The 24900-nt window shown below is 40.0% G+C and overlaps 1 protein-coding gene and 1 long non-coding RNA gene across 4 annotated transcripts in view; one reads left to right on the plus strand and one right to left on the minus strand.

Annotated features, from left to right (window-relative positions):
* Positions 1 to 24900, plus strand: part of LOC120556399 (CD276 antigen-like) — a 66457-nt gene that overhangs the window by 14768 nt on the left and 26789 nt on the right. The window lies entirely within an intron of this gene.
* Positions 13338 to 17067, minus strand: LOC120556418. Its single transcript, XR_005638858.1, has 4 exons — positions 16944 to 17067; positions 15923 to 16042; positions 14132 to 14179; positions 13338 to 13980 (listed from the first exon to the last, which is right to left on the minus strand). It is a non-coding gene; the product is annotated as an uncharacterized LOC120556418 (long non-coding RNA).

Below are 24900 nucleotides of genomic sequence, written 5' to 3' on the forward strand. Positions count from 1 at the left end.
AACTTTTCTACAATCTCTCCTAAAACTTTGGATTGTTTCATCAATCCAAGGACAGGATTTTTATGAGGGATAATGCTTGATTTAACAGGTGCTATTTTATCTAAAATTGTTAAACACTGAGTATTAAAAGACTGGATAAAAACATCTGCATCACTGCATCCCATCAGAGAACATGGGTCGAACAAGGCAGAGAACTTCTCAGCAGCATCATGATTCATAATCCGCCTTTGGGCCCTAATTCTCTCAGGGCGGAGGATCAAGAGGAAAGTTAATCTCAAAAACACACAACTATGATCACTCACAAGAACATCTTCCACACGTGCATTTGCTATATCTACACCAAGAGAGAAGACAAGGTCCAGGGTGTGACCCTTAATGTGTGTAGGTCCAGTAACGTGTTGAGTAAAATTAAAAGAGTCTGTGATAGAAAGGAGATCAGCAGCTGTGTTACATGTAGAATCATCAATATGCAGGTTAAAGTCTCCAATAATTAAGACCTTTTCCAGTTTGATGGGATAGGAAGTCAGTAAAATCAGTAAGAAAGATGTTTGCCGGGCCCGGGAGGGCGATAGATCAACACACTATAAAAAGTGTTAAAAGAACCTACTTTGAGCATCTGTTTTGAGCATCCTATTATCCTCAAATCCATTACAGTTCCTCTTTCCTCTTTAGACAGATTATTGTACACGTATTATTTTTTCTTTTTAATAGACCCTTTACATCATTCTCAACTAAATGGCAATTGTGTCAAGAGAGGCGTTGTGGTGCTTAGGAGGAATGAATGTAGACCTTTTCTTGAAGCGACTATGGGCCAAGATACTAGGGGCAGAAGTGGCAGACCTTTAGACTTGGTCCAAAGGAGGATCACTCCTGGTTACATTGTCTCTCATATCAGAATGGAAAAATTCCCTCAATCTTAAGTTACGAAAAAACTTCTGGAAATCAATAATAGTCTCAAAGTCATTAGTATGAGTAGTTGGAACAAATCTCAGTCCCTTACTTAAGGCTTTCTGAAAAAACTGGTGGTCTGCCACTTCTGCCCCTAATGGCTTGGTTGTACTGTCTATATTTCATTTCTTGAGAAACACTGAGGTCTTATAATGTTTAGTCACTAGCTAAATATTATCTTAAGCTTAGTGATTAGAGATGTTGATTCAGACCATGCAGGGTAATTTAAATGCAGGGATGAATTGATCTATTATAGTCACATAAAAGGGTGGTCAAGTTTACTTCTGCGATCTTGCTCTTTGTTTCAAAAAAAGTTTCTCATATCGTAACTGGCAGTCTAACATGAGGCTTGGGACTACTTTAGAAACCTGTTTTACCAGGGGTGGCCTCTAGCTCACCCAGAAAGAGCGTTTGCCCCATGTTGGCTGAGTCCTACAGCAGCTCAGGGTTCGAATCTGACCTGCTGCCCTTTGCTATGTGTTATCCCCTATCTCTCTCCCCTTTTCTGGTCTATCCACTGTCAATAAAAAAAAAAGAAACCTGTTTGACCAGCTGTCCACTAACTTTGAAAATGTTTTGTATTCACACTTGAAATGATAAACAAAGACTCATACTGAAAGAGAAAGCCCATCAAGAGATAGATTTTTGCCATACCACTTCAAGAGTTTAAATGTTGCCAAATATTAGGCAATATCATCTTCACTTCAAAAAGCTGGGGAAGAAATATCTGCGATGAGCCTGATGTTTTTATTTCCTTCCCTTTTAGAAAGTCAAGTGTTAGACTCGCATATCCCTTTTATCCATGCAACCTCTGTGCTACTGATGGTACTTATTGCCACACTGCACTGCCTTTTTGTAAATACTTTGCTTACTTTCCTTTTTTTGATCCCACTCACACGTTTGATCTCCCACCTTTTGCCTGAACCTTGATTTTCGCTTCATGACTGAGCATGAATTGCAGTCACAACTGTGTCTTGTTATGTCCTAAGCTGTATCATTTAGGTTCTTCAGCCACATAATCAAAATGAAAAACATGCTTTGGTTTGACATTTGAAATGGTCTCTATTGTGCCAACACAGAAGGGCAGGGGCAGCCCCCCTCCCCCTTCCCTGAGCTATGTGGGTTTGTGGGTGCAATTAGGAATTCTTACATTACTTAACTGGACAAATAAGAAGTTCATACAACCTACAGTCTGAACAATCAGTCACGAGTTGAAAGAAGCACAATACTAAAAGTAAAAGTATCTTTTGTACAAAAGGGCTTTCAATAGGTTAATCGAGCCACTGCAGCTGTCTGGTGGCAGATGCCGGATGTCTGAATCTCTTGGACACGGTGGAGAAAAATCTGCGCTCCCACACAACCCCACCAGGGATAAATCCATGAATTTCTCCTCTGATTGAAACACACTGAACATATACTACACATCCTGCTAAAAGGTCCCATATTATGCTAATTTTCAGGTTCATACTCTGCTAGAACATGATTACATGCTTTAATGTTAATAAAAAACACATTATTTTTCTCATATTGTCTGTCTAAATATAGGCTACCTGTATTTACCCTCTGTCTGAAAAAGCCCAGTTTGCCCTGATTGGTCAGGGCAAACTGACCAATCAGGGTGTTCCGCATCTGTGCTCTCAGCGTCTCTGTACCGCCATTGCAGCCGGGGCATCACTGTAACGGCACTGTAGTGACACTTTCAATCTATATACAGTATATTTTGAAGAAAAAAGGTCTGGAGTGCTCATGCCGTTCAAACAAATCATGAAGTTGCTCTTTGGAAGTTGTTACCCAGCTCTATTTTTAAAAGGGGTGATAGAATGCAAAACCGATTTTACCTTGTCATAGTTGAAAAATGACAGTTGGTGGGTAAATAGGACATACATAGAACCTCAAAATCCCATTGACACCTCTTTCCTCTGCAAATCTCACAATTTGAAACTGCTGCTGAAAACTAGCAAATCTGAACAAAGCTAAAAGTTGACATCAACTTCTCAATTCCTCCTCATTTGGCTCTACTTTCTATCTTTGTAACGCCCCAAAATTTAGTCTTCTAAATCTAGGTCGTGCAGATGCTATTCCATTACAAAATTCACTTCTGAGACTTTTTTATGCGAGAAATCAACTATGTAAAGCTCAAATATGGGCCGTTTTATGAAAATGTATGGCTAATTGCAAATTTGGTAAGACATTGTCAGACTTTACGAGCTCCACAATCTGCCGGTACAGGTGGCGGCTGCTGGCCGGGTTTGATGCCTTCCCTGTCGGCCTCTCCCCCTTCACAGACCCGCTGAGCTGGAGCTCTGTCAGGATCTCACACACGAGCTGCGCAGTGTACTTTAGAAAAGAAGAAAGTTTGGAGGTTTTGCAAGGATATTGAAAATGAACCACGGTTGTCGTAAATGCAGTGTTCCAGACTGTACAACGGAATAGCTTCTGGTCCAGAGAAAAGTGTTTAGAACGAGTATATCGGACAATGGAGAGGGAGTTGTGGATCTAACGCAGTGCCGCAGAGGACAGGCTAGGAGTTCACTCTCCTCTCCCCGCGCTTACTAGCTACAAGGTGAGTTGTGATTCTTTGGTGGAGTTTTTTTTATGTCGCAAGAGTAATGTTAGAACAACACTAGTTATAATGAAAGTGTCCAAACTTTTTTATTTTGTCTCGGCTAGCCGCTGTGGCTCGTGCCTGGGCATGTCTGGGCATGTAACTGTGTATCTGTGTTTGTGTTTGTGTGTGTGCACTGTGCAGCGGTGTGTGTGTGTGTTTGTGTGTGTCAGTGTGTGTGTGTCTGTGTTTGTGTGTGCGCAGGGCAGCAGTGTGTGTGTGTGTGTGTGTCTGAAATATGAGACCTGCTATATCTCTCCGACGTATTGTGTGAGTGGTTCCTCAACCAATCAGCGCACAGCTCATCTAAATATTCATGAGCATACCATATTTGGAAGAAAAGCTGTTGTTCCAAATACAGCCATTACACAGGGATGCATAAGGGCCAGAAAAAAGAAAATGTCACGATTCGATATCGATTTTCAGGCTCCAGTTTCGATTCAAAAACAATTTGATTAAAAAAATTATTCACAGTATGCAAATGTAGTTACTTTTCCCATGTGATTGCAGTAGACATACAATAAAAAAAAACACATTTACAAATATAAATATAAACATAAAAAAAAAGTAAATTAAAAACTATGAATCGATTTTTGGAATTCTATGAATTGATTTTGAAGGTAGAGCTTGAATCTTGATTCAAATATGAATCGTTTTTTGCACACCCCTATGAAATAGCTATCCAAACAAAGGCTTTTTAACTTTTTGTAAGAAGAGTGCCTTGGACCTGTCTTTTTTCAAAACTAATAGTTGTGACATCACAACCGTACCGAAGTCTGTACAGTTTCTGAATATGGGCGGTGTGCATTTCTCTGTGGATACTGTACTTTCACAGTATTTATTTAACACCTCGACCTGCTTTATAATTTTAAAAAAAAGACATGGTAATCTCACTTTTTACGATATGGGATCTTTAAATGCCAACTAGGACTACAGGTCAATCTAACCCTGGAGTTATAGCCATTTGGAAAAAAAAACTTATCAGACAGTAGGCTGTAGGGTAGTCTATAAACATATTTTAACATCTCTTTCCAACGTTTCTGTTCCGTTTTTTATTGATCTATATTCTAAAAGAGGAAGCACTTTGAAAATGTCATACCGCATGCCACTTCAAGATATCCTTTAGGTTTTAGCTGCCAAAACAACCATACAAGTGAGCTAGATGCCAAGATAAAGCTGTAATCTTGAACCTAAATCTGTTTTATTTGAGCCTATGGCCCACTGATGAAACCATTGCAATTTATTTACTTACAATATTAGGCTACAACTGGGTGTCTGGCATGACATTGAAAAAGTCTTATAGCCTACCAAAAAAAAATAAAAAAAATGGAAATGCACACAATTCTGAAAACTTGTAACTCATGTGGACAACAAGACTCCATAGAAAGATCATAGACACAGAATGATATCCATTCTATGCTCCAGAAAGACCATCCATAGGCATATGCTCCAGTCTGCCAAACTCACAAGCACAATTTACTCAAATATAAATTCTAAATCAACCAGGACTGAAATCTTACGGATTGGAACTCTAAGTATAGGTCATAGAGCTACATTTGTAGCGAGGCTGACCTCGTAAGGGTATGTGAATATAGACCATGGAGGATGTATAAGACGGAAAAGACTGAGTCGAGCCATTTTGTTGCAGGGCATATTTGCTTTTCTTAGGATGGCGAAGGCATGGCCCGCCCTACTCTGCCTCTGATTGACTTTTGCTTTCTTGGTTAGGCATGAGGAGTGAGATTGATTAGGGTAAAAATACCAGTAAGCCAATCAGAGGCAGAGCAGGGCTGAGTAGGGCGCGACAGACCGTTGCTATCCTAGGAAACAAATTCGCTCCTCGCAGTGACTTTAGAAAACAGTTCAGCGATAATTAAAGACACATACTTCTACTGTCGTTTCAGCAACCTAAAATACGGTAGGCCTACTTAACGGACATACCGCCATTCATTAACTTATAGTAGGCTAGCCTATTATTAGGCTACAGTAGCCTAATAGACATACTGTAGCCTAATCATAATGCCTCACTACATTACTAACTTGTGTAATGTCAACACGTAGCCTTCCTATATGACGTTTCAAACTCACGTACCTTACACGCTGCCATACAAGGGTTCCTCTCATGGTGATGGAATATAGTATGGAACGGTCGTTTAACTGACACAACTCGACATGGTTTTATTATCCAGCCCCGTTCCTTCTTTCACTTTCAGTAGCTATGACTAAAAGCGACGCCAGCATAAAAGTAAAACGGTAGCCTATTACAGATCATTGGGCCTCATTCACCAATAATCTTCTGTTGAAGATACAAAAGTTAAAACCATGCTTATGTTTTAGTACAATATAATATACATTTTACCTTTTAAAAATGTAAACTGTTGTGTGACTGAGTGAAGGAATGTTTCAATACTGATTAAGCCTAATCAGCATTTGTCTGGCTCACCCGAAACTCCTATGGAGGACTAAAAATGACAGAAGGAAAAAAAAAAAGAAAGAAAGAAAGAAATGTAGTATAGTGAAAAATAAATTTTTTTTTTCTAACATAAATGGCTATTTCTGTATTTTTACATGTATTTATTTATGCATTCCTATATGTATTTATTTATGTATTTATACATTTATTTATATATTTATGTATTTATATATATATTTATTTATTTATTTATTTATATATTTATTTATTTCTACATTTATTTATTTCTGTATTTCCACATTTCTACATTTATTTATTTCTGTATTTCCACATCTATTTTTCCCTCGCCTGTATGCTAATTGATTGGGGGTGCCAACATCAGTCTGAAGAAGGATTGGTTAGAGCGATGTGATCGAATCTACTACTACTGCCTTGATTTCACTGGGTACAACCATAGACTGTATATTAACAGTCTATGGGGCGACAACGGCTTACTCGGTAATGCTGCTTATGTGCAGGTTGAACACCCCTATACAGCATAGTGTATATTAATGATAAACAACTAGATTTTCAAAACTGGAGGAATATATAATAAAATTTAACAGTTAAAGGTCCAATATGTAATGTTTGTACTGTAATAAATCCAAAAATGACACCAATGCCTCATCAGATATTAAGGAAACATGTTAAACTGAAATACTATCTTTTCTGACAACAATGCTAATTTCAGTATTTTTCTTTTTGAAATTTACATTTCGCGGACGGAATTTATGTTTATGTTTTGATCTGTGTTGTTGTTATCAACGGCCCAGTTTGACAGCCAGGCTGGGTTGCCAGATATATCTGTAAAAACGTAAACCCAGCACGCTACAGCTGTAACGGTAGTACAGCCATGAAAGCAGCAAACAAACGAACAGGATCAACAGAGATAGATTCTACCCGACCTAAAAAAGAAAAACAACATTTTTCTAACAGTTGCGCGACCAGAGACGTACAACCCCCCGTAAATATTGTAGATGTATTTGAAAGATGGAGACAGCTTAGAGCCCAAAAGGCTTATTTCCTGTGACACCGGTAAGCATTAGCTTCAGGCTAATTTATCACAGCTACTAGGGGCATTTTTGTCATTTCAACATTTGTGTACTCACATTGCATTATATAGCTAGAGTACCGGAGTTGGTTACGCGCAAAAACAATTGAGACAGTAAAGTGATCCCGACTGGTCCTGGCTAACGCTGCCTTGCTAACCCTGCTTACTGCTAACGTTACCGGGGGACCAGGCAAGCCCATGGCTGTTTACAGCATGTAGCCTCTTCAGCAGCTGGAGCCGACAACGGTGAGTTATTTTAAACCACAAGAGGGGCTGTAAATCGGAAGAGGGAGCTGTGAGTTTGCAGTGTGTTTAGCGATTGTTGCCGTAATTCTAAGCCAATGAAAGTGTGTTCCGTCGGCAAGGTAGTGGTATATTTAGCCGCCTTATTGTAATTCTAAGCCGAGGAAGTGTGCCTGACTGGCGTGTGGGGATACGGTGAGGTTGTTGTGTTTTTAGCGGTTCATACTGTAATTTTAAACCCGAAAAGTGTGTCTGTCAGTTGGTTACAGAGCCCCGAATGACGCGGGCTTTTATGACTGTCAATATAGCCAGAATCTAACGTTAGCTTACGCTGTGCTGTGGAGTAATGTCTGGCTATGTGAGACTAGCATCTAACGTTAGCTACTCTGCTGTGAAGTAATGTCTGGCTATGTGAAAAAAGCATCTAGCAACATTGTTGTGAATGCTGCGGTCTCAGCCTGGCAACCTCCGGAAACTCGAGTCTGGGCAGGGGGGGGGGCGACTCTCCAGTATTTTGAATTTGTACTGCAGTAACTATTTTAACCGCTAGCTGCCAGTATTACACACAATATTACATATTGCACCTTTAAAGGAATATTTCACCGCTGGAAAGCTGAATATATCTTTAAATTGGGTCACTTATGTAGTAGAAATGTGAAAAAAATTGGTGCCTTCTAGGCCGAGAAAAGCCAGAAAATGTGTTTTGGTCTTATATGGATGAAAAACACCAAATCCCAGAATGCACCTGCTTCGTTGCTTTGAGTCCACTCCCAAGCCACCCGCCGCAGACAGACAGAGGCATTCAACTCAACTCAAGCGTGTTTTATTGTCATTTCAACCATATACACGAAACAACGTTTCATCCTGACTCAATTGGTGTTACACTTTAACATATATAAAAACGAAATTATATAAAACGACATACGAAACAGGCTACATTTAGTACACACACTTTATAGGCTCCGTAAAGTTCAGCTACGCGCCTACTAGCAATACGCGCGGTGGGCTGTAAACACCGAGCATAAACACAGCGGTGAATTAGTGTGTAATGTAGAATGGTCTGCATTTAACAGTCACAAACTCCACCAACAGTTAGCAGTTAAATGGATACAAATCACCACATTTCGCCGCTTCGGTGTTAGCTTAACACACACCTCTCTTTACCCAGCGTTTGGGATATGGTTTGAAGTTGGATGTAGTCCAGTTTGTGGTCTAAATGAGCGGACACTTGCAAGCAGGATCCGTAAAGTTCAGCTAACGCATACTAGCATTGGTGTAGCTAAACACGGAGTTAGGGTTGTGCCAATGGACGATATCATCGTCCATCGTGATGGCTGCCCGACATCACAATGGAGAGCAACCATCGTGATGTGAGTGTCTCCCCCGGTCAAACACACTAATTCTAGTCGCCCGCGCTGGGCCGGAAATTGACAAGTGCGTCGGTCTTAAACTAGCAAAAACACAAAGACAAGATTTGCTATAGTGATACATTCTCTCTCTCTCCCTGTCAGCTGTAGCTCGCTCTACCTTCTAACGTTGGACACAGCGGTCTCGAGTGAGAGAGAAAAAAGCGTTAAAAGTGGAGCGCTATCACACTTTCCTTTCTCCCGTCATTGGACTAAGTTTGCCGACACTACTGTCTGTGTGCGTGCATCAATAAGTAAGTCTGAGGTCCTGTAGGTACGGGACGATGTTATGCAGGATTTATGAATGTACGTTAGCAAAAGGCTAATTCACGAGGGTGCTATTTTATGTGTGAGCTAATATTGCGCATCTGTTCATGTGCGCTGCAAGAGTTATGTTTCTGTTTATTGAATGCGTTATTCAGTGCAAACATAACCGTGAATGTAGTTTAAACTCAGTAATGATGGTATGTTATTACTGTCGCTCTGTTGAAGGCAAACGTCCCACTGTACTGTCGTTACGCAGATCACGGACATCTGATTGATTTTACTGCACCGTAGTTAAGTGAAAGTAGGTCATGTTGTAAAACTACCAGCAGTTAGCAGTAGTTAGTTGGATTTTATTTCTACACCAGTCCACCTCCACGGGCCGGCGAGAGCAGCCTGGTAGCTGGATAGTCCCGGTTCCGGTACACTGTTGTTCAGGCATGTTTCCACAACAACAAAAACACAGCAGGAGTTTCGTTGAAGGAGGATGTAGTCCAGCTTGTTGTTTAATGAGCAGACACTTGCAAGCAGGATGGCTGGGACAGGTGGACAGCTAGCGTTAGCTTTCCACCTAGCCGATGAGGATGTCCCCTAGCCCGGCTAGCGGCATTGAGCTACCCGCTGGTCTCCGTGCAGGCGAAGCTCACGTAGTGTGCCGGTATTGCGTCTGTAATAACGTTTCCTCCATATTCTCCGATCTGTACCGATGTATCCCGGTTGCACACGTCCGGTAGTTTGAATGCAGATAATTGTTGTAAATGTTTTCTGCTGAAAACCGAAAGCCTGTTTAGCGAAGATTCAAGATGGCTGACAGTCGGTTTCATTGGAATACCTCGCCAGCCTCGGCAGTCCAACCCCTTTGGGCGTGTTGAAAACATACGGAAGTAGATCCTACTACTGGCTGTAGTCCTTGCCTCTGGCCCAAAAATCTTCCAATCACGCAAAAATCGTCATTTTACGTCATCGGAAGATTTTTCCAGGCCCCAAATGCAGAAATAAATCTCGTCTCAGGGCGCAGGGGGAGGGAGGCACGGTCATTCAGAAATACTATCGGGTTTCTACTTATACAAAGCTGAATGCTAAATCGGTGAAGTATCCCTTTAATTTACCTGATGAAGCTCTGAGACCGAAACGTTGTATTTTTCTTCTAAATAAATTATTGCTTGTGTTTGTGTAGTGCGGGTTTTTTCTCTAAAATTAGTAGTTTTTAAAACGAAAATCAAATAACCATTTGTTTTTCGTTTTTAATATCTGTTAATGAAATGAAAATCGAATGACCAAAACATATACTGACCTGACCCGTTAGACAGCCGATCATACAACATTAGATCCGGCCCGCATCGCTGCATTAGCCTGAGTTAACACCAGACCCTTCTCAGCTGTAACTGAGAGTGGGTCTGGGAAAGGCATTCATCACAGTTCATTTCCAGAGGGCGTCACCAACGGATGCCACTCAAATGCCTCTGGGCTCATTGGATAGTCCTTCAACCAATCAGACCAAAGATCCGGGTGACGCTTTTCGACATCCAATATCCAACAAAAAATGTGATTCTGGTTCTTGGTATGGTCCATCCAGCGTTCTATTGTCTCCTTGCAGGTGTTGCGCATTGCTAACTTGTTATCTTCTGTACACACGCTGAAGAATTTCCAAACAGCTAATATGTTGCAGGTTAATTCACGAGGCTCCTTACATGTGCAAGAATAGCGCGGACAGCGCTTCCAACGCCGAAGTGCGTACGCCACACACGGCGGAGAAGTTGAGAGAAAGAAAAGACTGTGTCTCTGTCCGTGTGTGCATGGCGCCTTGAGAACTGTAACTCCGTATAACTTCTGTTGTCAGTTAATTATAGCATTGACCGGTATAAAATCGGCATATGTCAGACTAACCTACCGGCCCCCGGGGCAGAAGCACGGCTCGTAGTCGTCATGTTAAATGTAAACAAAAACAGCTTGTCGCCGTCGCTCGCGCTATCCGCGCGTAACCGCCCCCTCAACGGTTGTGATTGGTGTCCGCCCTCAGCGTTTGTGATTGGTGCCTCAAGTTTGAGGACATATGGAAATGGGTTTGAATGGGCTCTTCGCCAGACTGACCTGCAGAGCAAATCTCAAATTTGCCGGAAGGTCGTCAGGGTTTACCCAGGCTAATGCTGCATACTTATTGGCTCACAATTTTCTCCTTAGGTAATGAACGACGAGGTATTTTTTCGATACTAAGGAGGCAATTAGGTCGGTGCCTAAAAGTATTGAATTCAGTACCCAGCCCTACTTGCAACCATACCACAAGGCCTTATTCACATGTGCTATGTCCTAACATGTTGTAATGCTTTTTGTCCAGTAGATGGCAGTATTAACATAAATTAAGGTTTTTCAAGCTAAATTCTGCAATATTCATCTTAAAGCTGGTTAAAAATGATCTAAAATCATAATATGTGATGTCTTTTATTGATTGATATAAAAGCAGACAAGCTCAGCCTGGTACTGAATAGCAGAAATAGTCATAAGACCTTTGATCCAGAGTCAAAGGCTTAAAACAAGTCTGAAATTGCAGGTTCAAAAGTATTACAGTAAGTCTTTCCCATAGACAGTATAAAAGGTCTTTCCTCACTGTTTCACAGTATCTGACAAAAACTCTGAAGAAAACTAGAAAAACCATCAAACATGTCGTGCAGGGGTGTTACAATAATGTGTTATTACAGCAAAACAATCAACATCTAATGATGTCATCATTCTGTGTTCACCTGAAAGTGAGGTCAGTGACCAGAAAAGTGAAGTTGGTTTTTATCATATTTAGACATGTGCGCTACAAGTTCCCATTAACAAGAACTACCATGTCCAAAATATTATCTACATGAGTGCACCAAGCAAAATACTAAAATAATTAACACTGTTCTTTTTCAATTCAAAATGTGTTTTATTACATGGACCAATCACAGATCACTTTGAACAGAGTATGTTATTAATAAAAACAAGTTAATAATATACCTGGCTGTAGTCCAGTGACATTCAGTTTCATTTTAAAAATAAAAAAAGATCAAAACATAAATTCACAGAAACACACAGTAACAATTTTCACAGATTTATAAAAACAGTATCTACAAAACAGTGCTCACATGTGCCTCTCACAAGTTTTGTTTGAGGACGTTTGTGTGTGTTTTTCCTTTTCAATTTCCAAAATAAACTTATAAATCAAAAACCTTATATGCTTAATGGCGTTGTTTTTCTCCATCCACAAAGTCAATGAATAACGCCGATATCTTCATGTGAGAGAACCAAGATTAATCATTTACTTTTGCTGATGTCTATGGCATGTTCCATTATCGAGCAGATTAGAAATCACGCCCTACCGTCCATTTCTATGAGAGCTGGTATCAGATGCAGATAAGGAAACCAAAGCTAGCGCCTGAGATGGTGACCATCTGATTTGACAATGAAGTTGCATAAGGCTGCCAGAAGTTACATAAACACAGTTTTCATTGAAGACAACACAAGGGAGGAGAGGAACACAAAGGTTTTGTTTTGGGTTTTTATACACTGACACGTGAAGATCATGTGATGCACAGAAGTGCAACCAGCATCCAGCTCATGACATTTCTCAGTGGTTAGAATAAGGATATGAAATGGTGCGGGGCTGAAGGTTCTCAGACAGTGAACGCTAACACTAAAGTTAGAATCGGTGATATTATTGGTCTTAAAACAGGAAATAATAAGTGCTCTAAAACCTTGACAAACTTCTGAATAAGGACCCTTAAAAGGAAAAGGCTGGTGATAATCTATCCTTTTTCAGATTTTCTACCAACTATGAACTCATCTACTAACATACTGTTTATTGCCCCTGTAGCCACTCCAGTATAGCTTATTCCTCTGTGCCACAGACCTCCAGTGTGGTCAACGCGCCCTAAAACTGGCACAGCCTACGCACTCCACTGATGAATGATCGCAAAACAACAACAAAATACAATGCACAAAACAATGTCATCATCATTCAGTGTCACCTGCTGAGTTGGAGTCTGACATATTCTGACATATGTCTGGTCGTTAATTTAGTGACTAGAAGATAGTCTAAACTTTTGGCTCACCTTAAATATGTTTATTTTGAGTCCATCCCACCTGGTGCCACAAATTTCTACTAGTGTGGGACTGAGCATAGCTCTAAACAAATACACTAATTAGTCCTGAGAAACTTTCAGTAAAAGCTAAGCCCAGCTGTTTAGGGAAATTACTGAAGCTTTTCAAAAAATTAAACTGCACATAATGCTTGGAACCCATTTTAACAATTAACGTCGTCAGCAACGAATGGTCCTGGATCTGAGCGTCCCTAGACAGTAGGAAAGACAAAAGTCCGAGGATGGGCTAGCACATTGCTGCTTTTGGTCTTTTCATGGGATAAGTTGACAGAAAAATATAGTATTATACTTATCTTGTCTTTTGTTACATTTTCATGGAATACACATATAACTCCCTAACTATCCTAATAATATGACTTCCTTTTGTGCAACACTTTCTTCAGAACGTTGACATAATACGACAAGAGGAAGTGAAAAGGAGGGCCATTCCTGCCAAGCTACAAAATGCTACAGTTACTGCGTGGGCACAATTAAACAAAATATTTTCTCCAACAACCAAAACATATCAAAGATCTGCTGCCCTCCTAAATTCACTAAGGTGGTTTTCGGTGATGTTACACCGAGCTCCCGATGTGGTTGTCAATGTTTAAAGGTCACATGGCCTGAACAGGACCCCCTGCCTTCTAGTTGTCCATCATCACTGATTCAAAATCAGAGATCTTTCTTCAGATTTAGATCTCATTTAAGATTGTTTTCTTAGAAAGTTGAAGTGAATGAAGGGCTTACAGTTCCTTGGATTAATCACAGTAGTACAAGTTATTCCTGGTTATATACGCAGTCGTTTGTAATAGGGAAACAAACGATAGAGTGGAGATTAGCAAACAAGGAAGTGTTGATTTCAGAGGTTGCCAGTACATTAGCATGTGTCATGTGACATGCAGTGTCTCCTGCAGCGGCCGAAGAGAGAGAGAGAGAGAGAGAGAGAGAGAGAGAGAGAGAGAGAGAGAGAGAGAGCTTTTAGCTATGCGATACTGTCTTGTACACTGCCATAAACCATAAAAAGAGGTGAAACAAATCTGCCCGTAGCATTATAATTACCTCAGGCCGGGCTGACTTGGCATGTTTTATCCCTCTCCTGATGATCACCTGCAAAAAGTTATATCATATCAAAGTGTGATTTGAAAACAGTAAAAATAACACAAGTTGTTTTAGTTAGACACAACGAGTCAAAATACTGTAATTTAGACGTACCGTCATCGTAATCGCATATAGGAAGCTCCCGATGGTCACCTGGAACAAATCAAAAGATTTTACTGTAGGTAACAAGGGTGGGTGTAACACCATCACCATATTAAGCAGTTTAAATTTGTGACATGCAAGCATAGGCAGATCCCTAACGGCGAGTGTCCGAAACATGAGTCAGGTTATATTGTGATCAAAACCCAAGAAAACCCCCCCCCCTTCCCCCCACACCCCAAAAAAAAAAAAACCTTATCAGTGTAGTTAATAATGCTGTACTTCCCCTGTCATCTTTAAAATGAGGTGAAAACCAGGGAGCAGTTTAGATGTGTTGACACCCAGTTAGTGCAGGGACAGTAAACTGTCTTGGTCAGTGATCAACATGTGCTCCAGCTGAGTTAACAAAACCCCACAGGTGGAGTACATGCTCCAACAGGCTTGGACTGAGATCTTGGGTGAGTAATTTTGGTTCCAAACTGTCTCAAAATATGCAGTCCAGGAGGCCACTGACTCAACTATTCATCAGTGAAAGAAAAACAAAAGTATTAAAAAAGATCTTTACTTTAGTAGTTTTAGCTAGCTAAACCACTCATTAATCTGTCAGCAGGTCTGTGGCAGATCTTTAGTGTTTCAGGCTGCTAAAACGAGCTGACGGATAGAAAAATCCACAGATAGAACCTTTTATTTAAACCTCTAAAGAGAGCAGAAGTTAGAACAAAAACAGCAGCAATATTCTGTCCAAAGATGGACGTACTCATAAAGGGGTGTTGTGGAGTGTCTCCCGCCTCTGTTAAAAAATTATGAATTAATGACAATTAGATATCTACTTGTGCTTCCATCACCAATCTTTGTGAGACATTTTGTAGAACACTAATTAACAATGGAAAGTGTTTTCGCTCAACTGTTTTAGACAAATGATACTTAACAATAACAGAGAGTGTACTTTCCCAACCTGAATAACATGCTTACTTGCTAGGTGTTTTACAGGTTTTTCAACCTCCAACTATTATCTCATCCTTCATCTATTGTATGGTTATTTTCTGTTAGCTCTATTGTTTACAGAAAGTCACTGATGCAATCCCACACAACATCTGAAAAGTTAGTATTCAAATGTCACACTGAAAATAGAAATATTGTATTATTTCACGATCAAATATCATAGTAATAGTATTATATTCATAAATTCTGTGTGTATATATATATATATATATATATATATATATATATATATATATATTATTATAGCTGCAAGTAATCACTCACTTTAAAGGGAAGTATAAACAGGAGGAATGATTACAGGAAGGAAAACCTCTTTCAGTGTCACATGGGCCCCGACTATTGTTTTAAGATGGACTCGATGTCTGAATTAATGAGATGTCTTCCATAATGTTACGCTATGTTACATACATTTGGCAGAAGCTTTTGTTCAAAGCGACTTACAATAAGTTCATACAAGTGCATCGGAACAAGAGCTAGATGTCATTAAATCTGAGTGCATTCGTTTTTTGGCTGTCTACATGTGGTCTAAAGATTTTAATGTGATACAACCTTTTTTTCTAAGAGGAAGCAGGAAATAACACATTAAACCAGCAATATTTGTTCATGTTATTCTTCCTGTTCATGTTCATGTAGGCCTGTGTAGGTACTCACGTTGAGATCGCCTTCTATAGATCAGCAGCGCCAACAGCAACCCTACGATCAGAGATCCGATGACCACCACAGGAGCGACTATTTTGGAGGCTGAACCCAACTTTTCCCCCGTATGTGGATCTGAATAAATCAAATTGAACAATAAAGATTGAATGCTCTAATACTTCAGGTCATGTTAAAAGAGCAAAGATGTAAGTGTTCTTGTTAAAATGAGGAATGCACACACTGGTGGGAAGTTCCCCCTGTAATACTCTAGCAACCTACAGGACATTCACTTTCACTTTCAGTCCCAGAGGAGTCTGCAAAATTTGGGATTAAAAAGACCTTCAGCTGTATGTGGCAGCTGTAAGAACGTACAGTACATAGCCGATCAGATAGGGTGACTGTGAAGTTGCCGAGTGAACCTGTTGATGAGTTTTTCCCATCAAAGAGAATGAATAGAACTGAACAAAGACTGTAGTTCCATGACCAAGTAACATTGCTGTGTTTTATCAGGCCTGGACCGTCATGCATAGTTTTCTTTCTTTGTGAGGGACATTGTTTTGAAGGTGTCTGGTCAGATTAAGAGACATGTTGCCCCCTAACTATTTAGTGAATTGTGTTTTAAAAACAACTACAGATCTTTAGTTATGGATTTAAAAAAGCACGTTTGCGGATGAATATTAACAAGGTCTCTGTCTGACCTGCCAAGATGTTTTCTTTTCATGACCAACACACTCCTTAATACTTGCCTGGGTCCAGCCTGTTGAATCTGTCCGCTCCACCAAGTTGTGCCAACACAAAACATACACAACAGTTGGCTTGTGGTTTAGATTCCTCTTAGCTCTAAGTTGTCTTAGTTGCACAATACTAAACAACGGTGTGTTTATGTTGCTGTAGTGACATCGCCGCTTTAAATTTCAGGTAAAGCATGGCCTCACTTGTAACAGTGGCTGAAATTACTGCATGACATTTCATTGTGTGAAGCAGGATTGGGCCAATAGGCCAAAAGGTGTAAAGCATGGTGCTCAACAACATTTACCTTTATTTTGTGCATTTTGTACTTCAAATGTGGCCTCTTCCTCTTTGTCTCCACTGGCATTGAACACTTTGCAGGTGTATTTGGTGAAAATGGATCCTTTCAGCAAAGACGCTTGCTAGAGAGGTTAAACAGACCACTTTCTGTCTGCTTCGCCTCCATTTGAGAGCTTTTGTCCACTCCGTGTTGTGCTCATCAAACCAGCGAAAGTTGACCTTTTGGGTAGCCACCATCAGAATCACACATCAGGGTAAATTCTGTATTAAGAGTGTACTGGATGATTTTTAACATTGAAACTGAAAGTACTGTATAAGGACAGAAAGGGAAATACCAATCTGCTAGGCCAGGAAAGTCCCCAGGATCTCTAAACAATCTTCATCCCTTCAAGGCAACAATTTAATCTTTCAAGTCAATTTTTTTTAACCTTTATTTATTCAGGAAAGGTTCACTGAGAGGAAGCCTCTCTTTTGCAGGAATGCCCTGATCATATTCACACAGTTGCACACATTCACACCTGGAAGCTGCCCAGTACAACCATCTGCTGGCCACTGAGCAGCTCCACTGGAGAGGTTGGGGTTAATGGCCTTGCTCAGGGGCACCTCAGTGGTGGTAATGAGTGAGGGACAAGCGCTGCTCTTCCACTTTCCCCACCCAGATTTGATCCTGTCAGTCTGGGGATTGAACCGACGACCTCCCGGTCACAAGCTTGTGTCTCTAACCTCTAACCTTTAGGCCACCACTGCCCTTACAATGACTTTTGATTCATGACTCAAAATGGTCATCTCTTTGTGCCAAATAGTTGTCAAAAGTTTCAGTGGTCAACCACGACTGATGGCTCTCACCTGTGACCTTAAGGCTGGTGCTGTCTGCGCCCGTCGCCGCTGTTTGTTATCACCGTACATTTATAAACTCCCTCGTGCTCTACAGCAGTGTTGGTGATGAGCAGGGATACGTTCATGTTTCTGTCATTCCAGGATGGCTCAGCAAAAGAATAGCCTGGCTGGGTTTTATTTTTCCCTTCATGAAAAACCAGTAAGGGGCCGCTCCTCCTTCATCCAAATGACCACCCGGATTTCTAGATCTGCCAGGTCTTGTGTGGTTTTGACAACACACTGCAGCAGTGACTGCTGGCCATACTGTCCCACCTTTTCAGCCTGGCATTCCACATTTACAAAACCTGTTAAAGAAAACATGTTTTTTAAAGGGATACAGTCTTACATCAGTAGCAAGCGAGCCTGGAATTGCCAGAAAATGTGAAACATGATAAACATTCTCAAATTTCAGCTAAGCAGTACGCAAAAATTTGTTTTTGAAAACATTTTATGCGACAAATGGGCAATACAGTAACATAATCTTGATTCATCTTTAATCAAACCTGCCGAGCTTGGCAGTTTGATCTGAGTTTTGTGAGCCTGGTGTGTTCCACTGGACGCAGTGTGCCAGTTACGTTTGGTAAGTACATTTGGTAAACATGGACGCTCCTCTGTCAGTAATCATCTTAAACCTGTCCCATGTAAGATAAATTGTTGTTATTGGCCCGTCCAGGTTTTGAACACGTGGCGGGGCGCAGATGTATCTGCCAGAGAAAGTGAAACATGAGCTTGCAGATTCGTTTTGGTGTCCGCTAGCGGCAAGCAGCATTTCATACTGGAAATTGTCAGATTACAGGAGAACTTACCTGCGTTTGTATTTCCTGTTCTGATGTAGATGGCAGTGAAAAAAGGAGGATACCCATTGAAGCCATGTTAGTTTACCTGAAACGACAAAACAAACATACAGTACACATGTTTTAACTCACCAACTAAAATGCAGGATGTAAAGAGCAGTCAATTATTATGCAATAGAGGTCAGTGTGTTAGGGGCTGGTTGGTCTGGTTTTACTGGATGTACATTGCTGGGAGTTTTGCACTGATAACTCTGCACAAGATTTCTCTTTTCAGTAGAATTCACATTTTTGAACACACTGACAAGCCTCACATCAATCCACACATTAAAACCCTCTGAGGTCTAAGCCATGTTTTCCCATCTTTAGTTCACCAGAGGCCTGTACTACGGCGCAAGATCAACATGGCCTGGATTTCTTTCAGTAATCCGGCTTCACTAACCCTAACAACTGCGGTCCTGGATAACCGGTGTCCGAAGGTGGTTATCAACTACTTCAATCAACCTAGGTTTGTCCAATCTAGAGGCGTACGCGTTCACATAAAGAGGCGGGTGTTTTTCGCTACGACCAATCGTAAACATCTACCAGAGCCGCATGTTATATATAAGAAGAGCAAATTATAATTCTACATAAATATGAAGAACACAGACTCGATTTTCCAGGGAAAACGCAATACAGTCGCTGCTTCCTAAAACAGGAAGGAAAGCTGGCAAAAAAATAAAATAGCTGATGCTGTAGATAAACCACAACTCCAATATCACTTCCCCATCAGTCAGGACCAAGATCTGGCCATAATTACACTTGGGCTTTCCATAAACGGTCATTGCTTTAGCTCCGTTATTGTTTTAGTTGGACCTTTGGTAGTGGAAGCGATCGTGAGAGCAAATAAAAAATATAAAAACATAATTCAAACCACAGCGCATAGGTCGACAACGGCTCAAGAAGCTGATATGTAATTCCTGTGCTGTATTGATCTGGAGATATTAAATAAGACATATTAAGTATTTATTGTCCTGTCGCCGCGATGACGTTTGGTTAATAGGGGTTAACCATAGTGGTGGGAACCAATCTTTGGTGCAATGAACAAAATAAAAAGGTAGATTAGATATGTTATCTGGTATTTTGGAGGTTGTATTTTTTGTACATTGTCTTTTTTGTTTTAATAAAATTATCCTTAGAAATCCTTTTCTTATCCTTAGAAATCCTTTTCTATAACAAATTCTTATCTCTGGCCACATTACCATAAAATCTAACCAAAGATGTATGCTTCTGACATAAATCACATCAAAAGACTTAGACAGGTGCATAGTTTTGCAACAATCTTGAGCTGGTTGGACAAGATGAATTAAATTACCAGTGGATCTATTGTACTTTTACAATGCAATTCACTCTGAAGATGGAACCCATAACTGCCACCCTTATATGACCGTGTGTGGTATTAAGTTAATCGCAGGTGAGGCCTTCAGCTGATGTGTTGTGACAGGTGCTGGTAGGAAAACTAAATAATCTTTTTTTGCCTTTTGTTTTGACACAGGATATTTTTCCCTGTGCCATTACAAATGCTGACTTGTTGTAGAAAGTATGATACAAGTAAAATAAAGAAACTAAATATGGATAAAGAGGATACAGGTGTGTTGTGAGTCCCATACTGTTGAGCCTGGCGAGTAGCAGACTTAGCCAAATGTTGTCAATCTTAGCAGCAAACTTAAAGTGTGCTGCAAGATTGCCAGTGACGATACCCCCTACTGTGGTGTGAAATGTCAAACTAGCACGGGTTAGGAAATAACCTTGGTGACCCCCAGAAAAATGACACATTGATGAAGAACTCTGTGTGTCGCACTGCAAAGTTTCCCGCAGTGTGCTATAGCATAGGCGAGCAACTTGAAAAAGACCCACTCCACTAACATTCCCACAAAACAATAAATAATAAAAAATATACAACATAAAGCTTCAAAGGGAAGGGTTAGAGGAGCTATTTCACCCAGCATTGTTAGAATTATCTGTAACTATACTAGTCCTAAGTCAACTGAGTTGCAGACCACCTTGTACTGTATATCCACATTAAAAGAGAGACTGTTAGTAATTTCCAAAACATTCTCATGTAATTTCCCGCCCTTGTGACGCATTATGGTTAAACCTATTTACACAATGATAACTAGGGCTGGGCGATATGGAGAAAATCAAATATCACAATATTCTTCACCAAATATCTTGATGTCGATATGGCGACGATATTTTAGGATTGACAATTGGTGCTTTAACAAAATATTATTTACACAATGAGATTTTAGATAAATAATCATCAGAAATGTCGATTTAATGACAAAGTGTGTAAAGGCAAATTATACAACAGCTAGAAAAGTCTGTTGAGTTCAGAAAATTACATCACTTGACTCTAATGCAGCCTTCAAAACCAGGAAAAGACCACACTTAATATATCACGATTTTATGATATCCAAAATCTAAGACGATTCTCATCACGATAGATATATGATCGATATATTGCCCAGGCCTAATGATAACCTAGTTAGTTTGAAAGCACTCCTTTTTAAAAAGAGTGCCACCGATGCCCGGATTAGTGAATGCACAAAAAACTATTAGTAGCTCATCATCCAGCATCAAAATGACTTAGTCTGTTCTAAACCAAGGTGAAACTGTTTCACTCAAAACATAAAAAGCTTTGGAGTATTAAATACACACTAGATCTTGCATGGATGAGAATCCAATTCTCAAACTGACACTTAAATTCCACTTTTTTACACATAAATATAACTTTAAATGAGATGATTCTAGTTGTGTCACCAAGGAGCTCTATTTAAGCATGCACTAACACCAGTCAGGGTTTTAATCGGAGTTTGCTGAAGTACAGAAATTGTGCAGAGCTCACTCTGGTTTAGCTTGTGCTGAGTGCTGAACATGTGTGGTCTCTTGTCCCATTTCCTAACACCTCCAGCAATTACAAGGCTTCTCCTAATCTGATCCATGTCTAGGTCTCTGTTTTCACTTTTGTTTGTGTTCGTAACTTGATTTTGTCATGCTTACCGAGTGAAAAAAACCAATTGCATGCATGTGTCCTTTTGTTTGAGAGAAGGTCACCCTGTATCTCTCATCTGGCAGAAACAAAGCAGAAAAAAAGGCAAACTGGGACTGTGAAGCTACATGAAATGTAAGTGGAAAGAAGTAAAAGGATGGAGATGTCCGTGACTTTATCTGTTGCTGAGTTATGTACTAATTTAACCCTTGTGTTGTCTGTCCGCCAACCATGAACTTGCTGTCCTTTTGGGTCAAAATTGAAAATGAACTTTGTTGTGGTTTTTGACGTTTTTGTGCTTTTAAAAGTTTTTGTCACTTTTTTTTCAACACCTTTTTTAATTCATGGTCAATAAACTTATTTAATGACATTGTAACAATTTTTTTTTAAAGCAGAAATTATGAATTATTTAGACTAATAATTAAGATCAGAGGATGTTGAGTGGCTCGACAGACGGTATATGTCTAAGTTTAGTCAGGATACCGTTTTGAAACCATTTAAACAATTATTTTTAGTTGAAAGAAACCCATATTTTTTGTATATAAATTTTTTTTGAAAATGGTTCAAATTTGACCGGACGAAACAAGTGTTAAAGGTTGTCATAGTTGAATTACAACAGTTTGGTGGGTAAAATAGGCATACATTATATCCTTCGAGTTTTGTTAGATCGTTTGTTCATCATTCATTCATTCATTCATTCATTCATTCATTCATTCATAGGCTAGGCTAGTGCTGTAGGGGTGAACTAGCCAGCTAGCAAACTGCACACGCATGGCAGACAATGCTAATATTGTCGACCCTGATTTTGGCAAAGCCACTTGAAAGTCTTCCTTATGAGGAGAAACTTAGACTTAAACAGCAGGGTTAGATCAACACCTAAATTGATTTAGTGCAAAAGACAGGGCAAATTAACAGGTCTGTTCAGCTCTCCTGGTATGACAAATTTAGCTGGCTGACTGGAAGTGCTGTGACAAAGAAAATGTACTGCTGGCCATGCCTCTTGATGAAACCTCAACGGATATTATAAATTATTAGAATAATTATATTATTATTGTATTATATAATTTAATTATTACATTATTATTATTATTATAAATAAATGGACAATTTTTATGATGTAGGCCAAAAATGAGCTTCCCCTCTTTGAATGACCAGCAGCCGCCACTGCATACATAGTACCTCAAAGTCCCATTGACATCCCTTTCCCCTTCCTGCAAATCTCACAATTTGAAACTACTGCTGAAAAACGGGAGAATCTCAACAAAACTCATAGTTGACGTCAACTTGGTGGCTGTACCTTATGATTAAAGCTTTTGTATTTATGCGCATGGGAGCACTGGGCGTAACTACCACATTTATAGTTACCTTCTGGCATACTGAGAAAGGACGTTGTGGGTTGCGGACATATATCAATTTTAACTAAGCAATCTCTTAAATTAGGGGCAGACTTGAAAATAAGCTTAGGTTTTTCTGAAAAAACTCATTAGTTTAGGGTCCGAATCAATAATGTCCCAATATTTGTAGACCGATTTTCTGAATTCTGACACCAGTGGGGAATATTTTACGCAGCATAAAGGGGACTTATTTGGATCTTTAGGGAGCTTTTTTTGATCAAAGACACTCTATTGAGGAATCTTTTGCTCAAGTCTACAGCCTGTGTTGTCGCTGCATAAGTCTAATATACAGTCAGTGCTGGGTTTTGGCCCAGACTGATTTAAAGAGAGAAAATACTGGAGTGCTTCCAGGCCACCATCATATGGAATATTTGTGTACAAACTCTGAACATCAAAAGTAGCCAACAGCAAGTTGTCAGAGGTAACAAAGGTTTTCAGTGAATTGATAAAATTGATAGAGTCACATACAGTTGTGTTCAAAATAATAGCAGTCCAACATGACTAATCTCATAAATCAAATTTGTTGGTAGAAGTGATAATTCTACATGGTAAATAATTCACTAGTAAGTGTTGTAGAGTCATAGAAAACCAACAAACCCAACAGTCATGACATGCATGCTGCTCATTCTGTGTAATTAGGGGTCCAAGCCCGAGTCTGCAAGAACCGGTGGTAGCAAGAGCTACACCGTTCGCACAGCAGGACTGTGGAACCCTATTGTTTTTCTAAGGATTAATCTTCTTCATTATTTTTCTTCTCTGCCTAAAACTCTGACTACAGCCTAAACCATACATTGGGGGGGTTGCCATTTTCAGGACTGGTCCAAAACTCCGCAAGGACCTCAGTCGCAGCAATTGACCCACTTCCACCACTAGGTGGCGCTATAGCAGAAAAAAATGTTTGGCCCTATACCTCCCACAACGCATAACACCGACATTCAAAACCATACATCCACATGTTCCCTGGATCCAACTGAATCATGTGATATAGGCCACGCCCATTTCCACCTAGACTTTTACTGAAAAATCGTGATTTTTCAAAACCTACTTTTCGATCTCCTCCTAGACCCGGCACGAAATTTGGCAGGTAGCATCTCCAAATGAGCCTGACAAAAAGTAAATAAAAAAAAAATTATAGGATAAAAATTGTGCATATTACGCACAAATTAATTTGTGTAGCTAACTATGAAAACACCAACTTTGCCATATTTCTCGCCAAAATAAATGCTATCAATGCCAACCTTTAGATTCTTGCTTGCCATGACTCTCTGAAGGCCCCCCAAGTGTTTTACGAAAATTGGTCACTAGGGGGCACTACAAATACAAAAGTTTATATCTCATGAACGGCTCATCTGATTTTTTTAAATTTGATGGGTACCATCTAGGGCACTCCTGAGGCAAACTCTAGAGTGGGGTACTGAGAGGTCAAAGTGGGCGTGGCCTATGGGACCCAAGTCTAGATTCACCACTTACACTAATGTGAACAACTTCAAATTTACAGGGTAGGTGGACAATGGGTCATGGACCACACCTACCAAGAATTACACATGTGGAGAACTAGGTGGCGCTATAATGTTTTTTTTGCCTTTAACTCCCACATTACACATCGCACATTAGAAAATAAATAAAGCTGAATCACATGATATAGGCCACCCCCATTTCCACTCCAAAGTTTTTCACAATATTGTGCAATGCGAAAACCAACTTTTCGGAACTTCGTCCTAGGGCCGTATGCAACCGATCTGCACGGAAACCTGGTAGATAGCATCTCCAGATGGACCTGACCAAAAGTTACTCAAGGAATTTTGCTACGTTAAAGTATACGCATTTGACGACCAAACAAATTTTCCTAGCTAGCTACTAAATATGGGCTGA

The sequence above is a fragment of the Perca fluviatilis genome, chromosome 1 (genome assembly GCF_010015445.1).
Source record: "Perca fluviatilis chromosome 1, GENO_Pfluv_1.0, whole genome shotgun sequence".
Lineage (NCBI taxonomy): Eukaryota > Metazoa > Chordata > Actinopteri > Perciformes > Percidae > Perca > Perca fluviatilis.